Source organism: Arachis ipaensis, chromosome B7 (genome assembly GCF_059453495.1).
Source record: "Arachis ipaensis isolate K30076 ecotype BB chromosome B7, ASM5945349v1, whole genome shotgun sequence".
Taxonomy (NCBI): domain Eukaryota; kingdom Viridiplantae; phylum Streptophyta; class Magnoliopsida; order Fabales; family Fabaceae; genus Arachis; species Arachis ipaensis.
This window is the reverse complement of record NC_142442.1, coordinates 80,197,177-80,210,804: the sequence shown is the minus strand read 5'-3', so window position 1 is coordinate 80,210,804 and position 13,628 is coordinate 80,197,177.

Genomic DNA, 13,628 nt, shown 5'->3' with positions numbered 1-13,628 from the left:
AATAGTTTTGTGGAGGAAAATGCATCCCTTGAGTTATCTCAGGGATTTCATGATGAGGAGTTTCCTCATGCTCTTGGTGAGGTTCTCTCACTTGCTCTATCCTTTTCTTAATGATGGGCTTGTCCTCATCAATGAGGATGTCTCCCTCTATGTCAATTCCAACTGAATTGCAGAGGTGACAAATAAGATGAGGGAAGGCTAACCTTGCCACAGTGGAGGACTTGTCCGCCACCTTGTAGAGTTCTTGGGATATAACCTCATGAACTTCTACTTCCTCTCTAATCATGATGCTATGAATCATGATAGCTCGGTCTATAGTAACTTCAGACCGGTTGCTAGTAGGAATGATTGAGCGTTGGATGAACTCCAACCATGCCCTAGCCACGGGCTTGAGGTCATGCCTTCTTAGTTGAACCGACTTCCCTCTTGAATCTCTCTTCCATTGAGCGCCCTCTTCACAGATGTCCATGAGGACTTGGTCCAACCTTTGATCAAAGTTGACCCTTCTAGTGTATGGGTGTGCATCTCCTTGCATCATGGGCAAGTTGAATGCCAACCTTACATTTTCCGAACTAAAATCTAAGTATTTCCCTCGGACCATTGTAAGCCAATTCTTGGGGTCCGGGTTCACACTTTGATCATGGTTCTTGGTGAACCATGCATTGGCATAGAACTCTTGAACCATTAAGATTCCGACTTGTTGAATGGGGTTGGTGAGAACTTCCCAACCTCTTCTTCGGATCTCATGTCGGATCTACGGATATTCGCCCTTTTTGAGCTTAAAAGGGACCTCGGGGATCACCTTCTTCTTGGCCACAACTTCATAGAAGTGGTCTTTATGCACCCTTGAGAGGAATCTCTCCATCTCCCATGACTCAGAGGTGGAAGCTTTTGCCTTCCCTTTCCTCTTTCTAGAGGTTTCTCCGGCCTTTGGTGCCATTAATGGTTATGGAAAAACAAAAAGCTTTAGCTTTTACCACACCAAACTTAGAAGGTTGCTCGTCCTCGAGCAAAAGAAGAAAGAAGAGAGTAAAAGAAGAAGAAATAGAGGAGATGGAGGGGGCTTTATGTTTCGGCCAAGGGGGATAGGTGGTGTGTATGTTGTGTGAAAATGAAGGAGTCAAGATTGGTTTATATAGGAGCGGAGAGGGGGTTTTGGGTTCGTCCATATATGGTGGGTTTGGGAGGGAAAGTGGTTTGAATTTGAATGGTGAGGTAGGTGGGGTTTTATAAAGGATGGATGTGAGTGGTGAAGAGAATGGTGGGATTTGATAGGTGAGGGGTTTTTGGGGAAGAGGTATTGAGGTGATTGGTGAATGGGTGAAGAAGAGAGAGAGATGTGGGGTAGGTGGGGATCCTGTGGGATCTACAGATCCTGAGGTGTCAAGGATTTCTCATCCATGCACCATGTGGTGTGCAAAAACGCCCCTTACTGCCAATCCTGGTGTTAAACGCCAGGCTGCTGCCCATTTTTGGCGTTTAACGCCAGCTTCTTGCCCATTCCTGGCGTTAAACGCCAGTCTGGTGCCCATTTCTGGCGTTAAACGCCCAGAATGGTGCCAGACTGGGCGTTTAACGCCCATTCTGCTACCCTTACTGGCGTTTAAACGCCAGTAAGTTTCTCCTCCAGGGTGTTCTATTTTTCATTCTATTTTTCCTTCTGTTTTTGCTTTTTCAATTGTTTTTGTGACTTCACATGATCATCAACCTACAGAAAATATAAAATAACAAAAGAAAATAGAAATTTAACATAGATAAGTAAAAATTGGGTTGCCTCCCAACAAGCGCTTCTTTAATGTCAATAGCTTGACAGTGGCTCTCATGGAGCCTCACAGATGTTCAGAGCAATGTTGGAACCTCCCAACACCAAACTTAGAGTTTGAATGTGGGGGTTCAACACCAAACTTAAAGTTTGGTTGTGGCCTCCCCACACCAAACTTAGAAGTTGACTGTGGGGGCTCTGTTTGACTCTGTATTGAGAGAAGCTCTTCATGCTTCCTCTCCATGGTGACAGAGGAATATCCTTGAGCTTTAAATACAAGGGAGTCTTCATTCACTTGAATGATCAATTCTCCTCTGTCAACATCAATCACAGCTTTTGCTGTGGCTAGGAAGGGTCTGCCAAGGATGATGGATTCATCCATACACTTCCCAGTCTCTAGGATTATGAAATCAGCAGGGATGTAATGGTCTTCAACCTTTACCAAGACATCCTCTACAAGTCTATAAGCTTGTTTCTTTGAATTGTCTGCCATCTCCAGTGAGATTCTTGCAGCTTGTACCTCAATGATCCCTAGCTTCTCCATTACAGAGAGAGGCATAAGGTTTATACTTGACCCCAGGTCACACAGAGCCTTCTCAAAGGTCATGGTGCCTATGGTACAAGGGATTGAGAACTTTTCAGGATCTTGTCTCTTCAGAGGTAATCTCTGCCTAGTCAAGTCATCCAGTTCTTTGATGAGCAATGGAGGTTCATCCTCCCAAGTCTCATTACCAAACAACTTGGCATTTAGCTTCATGATTGCTCCAAGGTACTTAGCAACTTGCTCTTCAGTAACATCTTCATCCTCTTCAGAGGAGGAATACTCATCAGAGCTCATGAATGGTAAAAATAAATTCACTGGAATCTCTATGGTCTCAGTGTGAGCCTCAGATTCTCATGGTTCCTCTTTAGGGAACTCCATGGAGGTCAGTGGACGTCCATTGAGGTCTTCCTCAATGGAGATCACTACCTCTTCCTCCTCTCCAGGTTCGGCCGTGTGGGTTGTGGTTATGGCCTTGCACTCTCTTTTTGGATTCTCTTATGTGTTACTTGGGAGAGTACTAGGAGGGAGTTCAGTAATTTTCTTACTCAGTTGACCCACTTGTGCCTCCAAATTTCTAATGGAGGACCTTGTTTCAGTCATGAAACTTTGAGTGGTTTTGATTAGATCAGAGACAATGGTTGCTAAGTCAGAGTGGCTTTGCTTAGAATTCTCTGTCTGTTGCTGAGAAGATGATGGAAAAGGCTTGCCATTACTAAACCTGTTTCTTCCACCATTATTGTTGTTGAAACCATGTTGAGGTCTCTGTTGATCCTTCCATGAGAGATTTGGATGATTTCTCCATAAAGGATTATAGGTGTTTCCATAGGGTTCTCCCATGTAATTCACCTCTTCCATTGCTGGGTTCTCAAGATCATAAGCTTCTTCTTCAGAGGAAGCTTCCTTAGTACTGCCTGTTGCTGCTTGCATTCCAGACAGACTCTGAGAAATCATATTGACTTGTTGAGTCAATATTTTGTTCTGAGCTAGTATGGCATTCAGAGTGTCAATTTCAAGAACTCCTTTCTTCGAATTTGTCCCATTATTCACAGGATTCCTTTCAGAGGTGTAGATGAATTGGTTATTTGCAACCATTTCAATGAGTTCCTGAGCTTCTGCAGGCGTCTTCTTCAGATGAAGAGATCCTCCAGCAGAGCTATCCAATGACATCTTGGATAGTTCAGACAGACCATCATAGAAAATACCTATGATGCTCTATTCAGAAAGCATGTCAGAAGGACCTCTTCTGATCAATTGCTTGTATCTTTTCCATGCTTCATAGAGGGATTCTCCTTCCTTCTGTCTGAAGGTTTGGACTTCCACTCTTAGCTTGCTCAATTTTTGAGGTGGAAAGAACTTTGCCAAGAAGGCATTGACTAGCTTTTCCCAAGAGTTCAGGCTTTCTTTAGGTTATGAATCCAACCATGTCCTAGCTCTGTCTCTTACAGCAAAAGGAAAGAGCATAAGTCTGTAGACTTCAGGGTCAACCCCATTGGTCTTGACAGTATCATAGATTTGCAAGAATTCAGCTAAGAACTGATGAGGATCTTCCAATGGAAGTCCATGAAACTTGCAATTCTGTTGCATTAGACAAACTAATTGAGGCTTAAGCTCAAAGTTGTTTGCTCCAATGGCAGGGATTGAGATGCTTCTCCCATAAAAGTCGGGAGTAGGTGCAGTAAAGTCACCAAGCACCTTCCTTGTATTATTGGCATTGTTGTTTTCGACTGCCATGGTTTTTTCTTCCTTGAAGAGCTCTGTTAGGCCCTCTAAAGAGAATTGTGCTTTGGCTTCTCTTAGCTTTCTCTTTAAGGTCCTTTCAGGTTCAAGATCAGCTTGAACAAGTATGCCTTTATCTTTGCTTCTGCTCATATGAAAGAGAAGAGAACAAAAAAGTAGAGAATCCTCTATGTCAAAGTATAGAGATTCCTTGAGGTGTCAGAGGAAAAGAAGAATAGAAGGAGGAGGTGGATAGAAGAGAATTCGAACATACAAAGAAGGAGGGAGTTCGAATTGTACCTTGAGGAGGAGTGTTAGTCCTTTAAATAGAAGGATGTGAGAAGAGGGGAAGAATTTTTGAAAATAAATTAAAAATATTTTGAAATAATTAAAAGAAATTTTGAAAATTTGATTGATGATTTTCAAAAACTAAAATTGGGAAAGAAATTAAGTGATTTTAAAAAAGATTGAAACTAGAAATTAAAAAGATATGATTGAAAATTAATTTTAAAAAAAAAGATGTGATTGAAAAAATATGATTGAAAAGATATGATTGAAAATCAAACTAAAAAGAGAAAGTTTTAAAATTAAAGTTGATTACTTGATTAACAAGAAATTAGAAGATATGATTCTAGAATTAAAACTTTTGATCCTTTCTTAATAGGCAAGTAACAACTTGAAAATTTTGAAGTAAATCTTTAATTATAGCAAGGATTTTCGAAAATAATAATAAAATAAAAAATAGAAAGAAATTGATTTTGAAGAGATATGATTGAAAATATATGATTTGAAAAAGATTTGATTTTGAAAAATTATGAAGATTTGAAAAAATTTTGGATTAAAAACAAAATCTTCCCTCTTGTGTCCTTCTGGCGTTAAACGCCCAGAATGGCATCCATTCTGGCGTTTAATGCCCAAAATCCTACCTTTTTGGGCGTTAAACGCCCAGTTTTCCTTCTTCACTGGGCGTTTTGAATGCCCAGCTTTTTCTGTTTGATTCCTCTGCTGAATGTTCTGAATCTTTAATTCTCTGTATTATTGACTTGAAAAAACATTATTTTGAAAATATTTTTGAATTTTTAATGATGAGAAACAATAAAAATTGCAACTAAGATCAAATAAACAATGCATGCAGGACACCAAACTTAAAAAATTTTCATATAGGAGACACTAACAAATTGAGAATGCATATGAGAAACAACTAAAACACACAAAACAAGAGAATTTAAAGATCAGAGCAATGAAATCATCAAGAACAACTTGAAGATCAATGAAGAACAATATGTATAAATTCAAAAAATGCAAGAAGAAGAAAGTCATGCAATTGACACCAAACTTAAAAATTGACACTAGACTCAAACAAGAAACATAAAATATTTTTTATTTTTATGATTTTATAATTTTTTTTGTGGTTTTTCGAAAATTGAGTGGAAAAGAAAATAAAGGGATTCAAAATTTTTAATAAGAATTCCAGGAATCATTGCAATGTTAGTCTAAGACTCCGGTCCAGGAATTAGACATGGCTTACTAGCCAGCCAAGCTTTCAGTGAAAGCTTCGGTCCAAAACACTAGACATGGCCAATGGCCAGCCAAGCTTTAGTAGATCATTGCTCACAACAGCAAAATTGATAGAAATCAACAAGCTCTTGTGATGATAAGTTGAAACCTCGGTCCAAAAGATTAGACATGGCTTCACAGCCAGCCAGACTTCAACAAATCATCATGAAACTCTAGAATTCATTTTTAAAAAGTCTGAAGAACAAAATAGAAAAAAATTTTTTTTCGAAAATAAAAAGTAAAATTACCTAATCTAAGCAAAAAGATGAACCGTCAGTTGTCCAAACTCGAACAATCCCCGGCAACGGCGCCAAAAAAATTGTGATCATCAACAATGGCGCCAAAGGACTTGGAGCTCTCAAACGTGAATCACACTTTGTCACAATTCCGCATAACTAACCAGCAAGTGCACTGGGTCGTCCAAGTAATACCTTACGTGAGTAAGGGTCGATCCCACGGAGACTATCGGCTTGAAGCAAGCTATGGTCACCTTGTAAATCTCAGTCAGGCGGATTCAAATGGTGATGGAGAATTGATAATTAAAAGATAAATAAAACATAAAATAAAGATAGAGATACTTATGTAATTCTTTGGTTGGAATTTCAGATAAGCGTATGAAGATGCTTTGTTCCTCCTGAACCTCTGCTTTCCTATTGCCTTCTTCCAATCCTTCATACTCCTTTCCATGGCAAGCTTTATGTTGGGCATCACCGTTGTCAATGGCTACTTCCCGTCCTCTCAGTGAAAACATTCTAAATGCGTTGTCACCGCACGGCTAATCATCTGTCGGTTCTCGATCATGTCGGAATAGGATCCATTGATCCTTTTGCGTCTGTCACACGCCCCACAATCGCGAGTTTGAAGCTCGTCATAGTCATCCCTTCCCAGATCCTACTCAGAATACCACAGATAAGGTTTAGACATTCCGGATCTCAGGAATGGCCGCCATAATTCTAGCCTATACCACGAAGGTTCCAATCTTAGATTAGAAACCCAAGAGATACGCATTCAAGCCATTGCTAGTAGAACAGAGGTGGTTGTCAGGCACATGTTCATAGGTGAGAATGATGATGAGTGTCACGGATCATCACATTCATCAAGTTGAAGAACGAATGAATATCTTGGAGAAGAAATAGACTTGAGTTGAGTAGAAAAACAATAGTACTTTGTATTAATTCATGAAGAACAGCAGAGCTCCACACCTTAATCTATGGTGTGTAGAAACTCCACTGTTGAAAATCCATAAGAACAAGGTCTAGTCATGGCCGAATGGCCAGCCTCCCAAAGAGGGTTTAATCATCAAAACATGATTCCAGGATGATCAAAAGATGAAAATACAATAGTATAAGGTCCTATTTATAGAGAACTAGTAGCCTAGGGTTTACAGAAATCAGTAATTAATGCAGAAATCTTCTTCCGGGCCCACTTGGTATGTGCTTGGGATGAGCATTGAAGCTTCCATGTGTAGAGACTTTTCTTTGAGTTAAACTCCAGCTTTTGTGCCAGTTTGGGCGTTTAACTCCAGCTTTTGTTCCAGTTCTGGCGTTAAACGCCAGAATTCTTGAGCTGACTTGGAACGCGTGTTTGGGCCATCAAATCTCGGGCAAAGTATGAACTATTATATATTTCTGGAAAGCCCAGGATGTCTACTTTCCAACGCAATTGAGAGCGTGCCAATTGGGCTTCTGTAGCTCCAGAAAATCCACTTTCAGTGCAGGAAGGTCAGAATCCAATAGCATCTGCAGTCCTTTTTCAGCCTCTGAATCAGATTTTTGCTCAGGTCCCTCAATTTCAGCCAGAAAATACCTGAAATCACAGAAAAACACACAAACTCATAGTAAAGTCCAAAAGATTAATTTTTATTTAAAAGCTAATAAAAATATAATAAAAATTAATTAAAATATACTAAAAACATACTAAAAACAATGCCAAAAAGCGTATAAATTATCCGCTCATCAACACTCATCATCATTCTCACATTTATGAACACGTGCTTGACAACCACTCCCATTCTACCTGAGTTCAACGTAGTCATTGTGCGACAGCTTGAGTGCGTATCTCTTGGGTCTCTGATCCACGAACCGAGTCCATGAGATTAGAACCTTCGTGGAAGAGGCTAGAACCAATTGGCAGCATTCCTGGGATCCAGAAAGTCTAAACCTTGTCTGTGGTATTCTGAGTAGGATCTGGAATGGGATGACTGTGACGAGCTTCAAACTCATAAATGTTGGACGCAGTGACAGTGTGCAAAAGGATAGAGAGATCATATTCCGACACAAGTGAGAACCGACAGATGATTAGCCATGCGGTAGCTATACCTGGTATTTTTCATTCGAGACGAGAGATCCGACAGTTGATTAGCCGTGCAGAAACTGTGCCTGGTATTTTTCATCCGAGAGGACGGATGGTAGCCATTGACAATGGTGATCCACCAACATACAACCTGCCATTGAAGGAAGCCATGCATGTTTGGAGAAGAAGACAATAGGAAAGCAGAGATTCAGATGACAGAGCATCTCCGGAACCTCAACCTGTTCCTCATTACTGAATCACAAGTATCATTTATTTCATGTTATTTACTTTTCATAAACAAAATCAATTATATCATTTAAATCTCCTAACTAAGAATTATAAGATAACCATAGCTTGCTTCAAGCCTACAATCTCCGTGGGATCGACCCTTACTCACGTAAGGTATTACTTGGACGACCCAGTACACTTGCTGGTTAGTTGTGCGGAGTTGTGAAAAGTGTGATCAAAATTTCGTGCACCAGGCTCCATCTAGTGTTTTTGATGCATAGGCTATGACATATGGATTCTTACCCTCGCGTTGTGCTAACGCGGCTCCCACGGCAAAATTTGAAGCATCACACATTATTTCGAATGGCCGACTCCAATCTGGCCCTCGCACGATGGGAGCTTGGGTCAATGTTACCTTGAGCTTGTCAAAAGCCTCCATGCACTCCTTGCTTAGATCAAACTGAATGTCCTTTTGCAATAATATTGAGAGAGGCAATGCTACTTTACTAAAGTCCTTTATGAATTTTGGATAAAATCCTGCATGTCCAAGGAATGAACGGACTTCCCTCTCGGAAGAGGGGTAAGGCAAGCTAGATATCACATTGATCTTTGCCGGATCCACAGAAATACCATCTTTGGAAACAACATGTGCTAAAACAATGCCTTGCCTAACCATGAAATGGCACTTCTCAAAATTCAAGACAAGGTTAGATTTAGTACATGTTTACAAAACTTTTTCAAGGTTGTCCAAGCAATGATCAAAAGAATCACCATATACCGTGAAGTCATCCATGAATATCTCCATGAATTGCTCTAGAAAATCTGCAAATATGCTCATCATTCACCTTTGGAAAGTTGCCGGTGTATTGCATAGGCCAAATGGCATATGCTTTGACGAGCGGATAATTTATACCCTTTTTGGCATTATTTTTACATAGTTTTTAGTATGTTTTAGTTACTTTTTATTATATTTTTATTAATTTTTATTCAAAAATCACATTTCTAGAATTTACTATGAGTTTGTGTCTTTTTCTATAATTTCAGGTATTTTCTGGCTGAAATTGAGGGACCTGAGCAAAAATCTAATTCAGAGGCTGAGAAAGGACTATAGATGTTGTTGGATTCTAACCCTCCTGCACTCTAAGTAGAATTTATGGAGATACAGAAGCTCAATTGGTGCGCTCTCAATTGTGTTGGAAAGTAGACATCTTGGGCTTTCCAGCAATGTATAATAGTCCATAATTTGCCCGAGATTTGATGGCCCAAACTGGCGTCTAAATGCCCACCAGAGACCCTTTTCTGGAGTAAAACGCCAGAACTGGCACCAGAACTGGAGTTAAACGCCAAAACTGGCACCCAAGCTGGCGTTTAACTCCAAGAATGGCCTATGCACGTGAAAGCTTCAATTCTCAGCCCAAGCACACACCAAGTGGGCCCCGGAAGTGGATTTCTGCACTATTTGGACTTAGTTACTTATTTTCTGTAATCCCTAGTAACTAGTTTAGTATAAATAGCACTTTTTACTATTGTATTCGAACCTCTTTTGACTTTTATGTTACAATTGGGAGGCTGGCCATTCGGCCATGCCTAAACCTTTTTCTCTTATGTATTTTCTACGGTGGAGTTTCTACACCTCATAGATTAATGTACGGAGCTCTGCTGTTCTTCATTAATTAATGCAAGTACTATTGTTTCTCTTTCAATTCACGCCTACTTCTTCTCCAAGATATACTCTCGTACTTAATTCAGTTAAGTCAGAATGAAGGAGTGACCCGTGACAATCACCCACTATCTTCGTTACTCGCTTAGCCAAGATCCTCGTGCCTGACAACCACAAGCGGTCTACATGATGTTCAACGTAGTCATTAGACGACAGCCGGAGTATATTCTCTTGGGTCTCTGATATGCAATTCGCATTGTCTCTCCTGACAACAGAGCATTCGAATCTGAGATTAGAACCTTCGTGGTATAGGCTAGAACCATTGGCAGCCATTCCTGAGATCTGGAAAATCTAAATCTTGTCTGTGGTATTTCGAGTAGGATCTGGGAAGGGATGACTGTGACGATATTCAAACTTGTGAATGTTGGGCGTAGTGACAGTGTGCAAAAGGACAAGGGTCCTATTCCGACGCTAGCGGGAATCGACAGATGATTAGCCGTGCGGTAGCTGTACCTGGTATTTTTCATCCGAGACAAGAAATCCGACAGTTGATTAGCCGTGCAGAGACCGTACCTGGTATTTTTCATCCGAGTGGATCATACAGCTTGCCATGGAATGGAACACGTATGATTGGAAGAAAACAATAGGAAAGCAGAGGTTCAGAAGTAACAAAGCATCTCTAAACGCTTATCTGAAATTTTCACCAATGAATCACATAAGTATCTCTATTTTATTTTATGTTTTATTTATCTTTTAATTATCAAAACCTCATAACCAATTGAATCCGCCTGACTAAGATTTACAAGATGAGCATAGCTTGCTTCAAGCTGACAATCTCCGTGGGATCGACCCTTACTCACGTAAGGTATTACTTGGACGACCCAGTGCACTTGCTGGTTAGTTGTGTGAAGTTGTGAAAAGTGTGAATCACAATTTCGTGCACCAAGTTTTTGGCGCCGTTGCCGGGGATTGTTCGAGTTTGGACAACTGACGGTTCATCTCGTTGCTTAGATTGGGTAATTTTATTATATGTTTAAGCTTTTTATTTTTATTTTCTAAAAAATACAAAAAAATTTAATAAAATCATAAAACAAAAAAAAAATTTGTGTTTCTTGTTTAAGTCTTGTGTCAAATTTTAAGTTTGGTGTCAACTGCATGTTTTTAATTTTTCTTAGATTTTCGAAAATTCATGCATTGTGTTCTTCTTTGATCTTCAAGTTGTTCTTGATGATTTTCCTTGTTTGATCTTTAATTTTTCTTGTTTTGTGTCTTTTCTTGTTTTTCATATGCATTTTCGAATTCATAGTGTCCAAACATTAAAAATTTTTAACTTTGGTGTCTTGCATGTGTTTCATTTCTTAAAAATTTTCAAAAATATGTTCTTGATGTTCATCATGATCTTCAAAGTGTTCTTGGTGTTCATCTTGACATTCAAAGTGTTCTTGCATGCATTATTTGTTTTGATCTTAAATTTTTATGTCTTGTGTCATTTTGTTGTTTTTCTCTTTCTTCATTAATTCAAAAATAAAAAAAATAATATCTTTCCTTATTTTACTCATAAATTTCAATATTTTGAGTTGACTTAGTCAAAAAAATTTTAAAATTTAGTTGTTTCTTGTTAGTCAAGCCAAAATTTTAATTTAAAAATTCTATCTTTTCAAATCTTTTTCATTTTTCTTTCATGTTTTTTGAAAATTCTTCAAAATAAAATTTTCAAAATCTTTTTCTTATTTTTATTTCATATTTTCGAAAACTTTACTAACAATTAATGGTTTGATTAAAAAATTTCAAGTTTGTTACTTTCCTGTTAAGAAAGGTTCAATCTTTAAATTCTAGAATCATATCTTTTAGTTTCTTGTTAGTCAAGTTATCAACTTTAATTTTAAAAATCAAATCTTTTTAAAATTTTTTTCAAATCTTTTTCAAAATAAATATCAAACATATCTTTTTCAAAACTTAATTTCAAAATCTTTTCCTAACTTCTTGTTTATTTTCAAATCTTTTTCAATTAACTACTTGACTTTTTGTTTGATTTTAAAAGTTTACTATTTCTTATCTTTTTCAAAACTACCTAACTACTTTTTCACTTCTCATTTTCGAAAATTAACTAACAAGTTTTTCAAAAATCTTTTTATTAATTAATTTATTTAGTTTTCAATTTGCTTTTATCTCTTTTCTTAAATTTTGAATTTTAACTTATATTTAAAATAAAAACAAAAAATATTTTTTTCTTTTATTTAATATTCGAATACTCTCTCTCTCTCTGTTCGAATTTCTTCTTCCTTGTTCATTCTATTCTTCTTTTTCTCTGACACAAAGGAATCTCTATACTATGACATAGAGGATTTCTCTTCTTTTTTGTTCTCTTCTTTTTTATATGAGTAGGAACAGGGATAAAGACATTCTTATTGAAGCTAATCCTGAACCTGAAAGGACTCTGAAGAGGAAGCTAAGAGAAGCTAAAGCGCAACACTCTGGAGAGGACCTTACGGAAAATTTCGAAAAAGAAGCAGACATGGTAGCCGAACCCAATAACAATGCTAGAGATGCAAGGAAGATGCTTGGTGACTTTACCAACTTCCGACTTCTATGGAAGAAGCATCTCAATTCCTACAATTGGAGCAAACAACTTTAAGCTTAAGCCTCAATTAGTTTCTCTAATGCAGCAGAATTGCAAGTTTTATGGACTTCTATTGGAAGATCCTCATCAGTTCTTAGCTGAATTTTTGCAAATTTGTGATACTGTTAAGACCAATGGGGTTGATCCCAAGGTCTACAGACAAAGAATTCTAAGCAGAGCCTCTCTGACTTAGCAACCATAGTCTCTGATCTAACTAAGACCACTCTCAGTTTCATGACTGAAACAAGGTCCTCCATCAGAAATTTGGAGACACAAGTGGGTCAACTGAGTAAAAAAGTTACTGAAATCCCTCCAAGTACTCTCCCAAGCAATACAGAAGAGAATCCAAAGAGAGAGTGCAAGGCCATCAATATGTCCAAAATGGCCGACCTGTAGAGGAGGAAGAGACAGTGATTTCCAGTGAGGAAGACCTCAATGGACGTCCACTGACCACTAAAGAGTTCCCTCCTGAGGAACCAAAGGAATCTGAGGCTCATACAGAGACTATAGAGATTCCACTGAACTTACTGTTGCCATTCATGAGCTCTGATGAGTATTCTTCCTCTGAAGAAGATGAAGTTATTATTAAAGAGCAAGTTGCTCAATATCTAGGAGCAATCATGAAGCTGAATGCCAAGTTATTTGGTAATGAGACTTGGGAGGATGAACCTCCATTTCTCATCAATGAACTGAATGCCTTGGTTCAACTGAAATTACCTCAGAAGAAATCGGATCCCAGAAAGTTTTTAATACCCTGTACCATAGGTACCATGACCTTTGAGAAGGCTCTGTGTGACCTGGGGTCAAGTATAAACCTCATGCTACTCTCTGTAATGGAGAAACTAGGGATCTTTGATGTACAAGCTGTAAGAATCTCATTAGAGATGGCAGACAAATCAATGAAACAGGCTTATGGACTTGTAGAGGATGTCTTAGTGAAGGTTGAAGGCCTGTACATCCCTGCTGACTTCATAATCCTAGATACTAGGAAGGATGAAAATGAACCCATTATACTTGGAAGACCTTTTCTAGCCACAGCAAGAGCTGTGATTGATGTGAACAGAGGAGAGTTAGTCCTGCAACTGAATGAGGACTACCTTGTGTTTAAGGCTCAAGGATCTTCCTCTGTAACCATGGAGAGGAAGCATGAAAAGCTTCTCTCAATACAGAGTCAAACAAAGCCCCCACATTCGACTTCTAAGTTTGGTGTTGGGAGGCCACCATTAAGCTCTGAGTCTCTGTGAAGCTC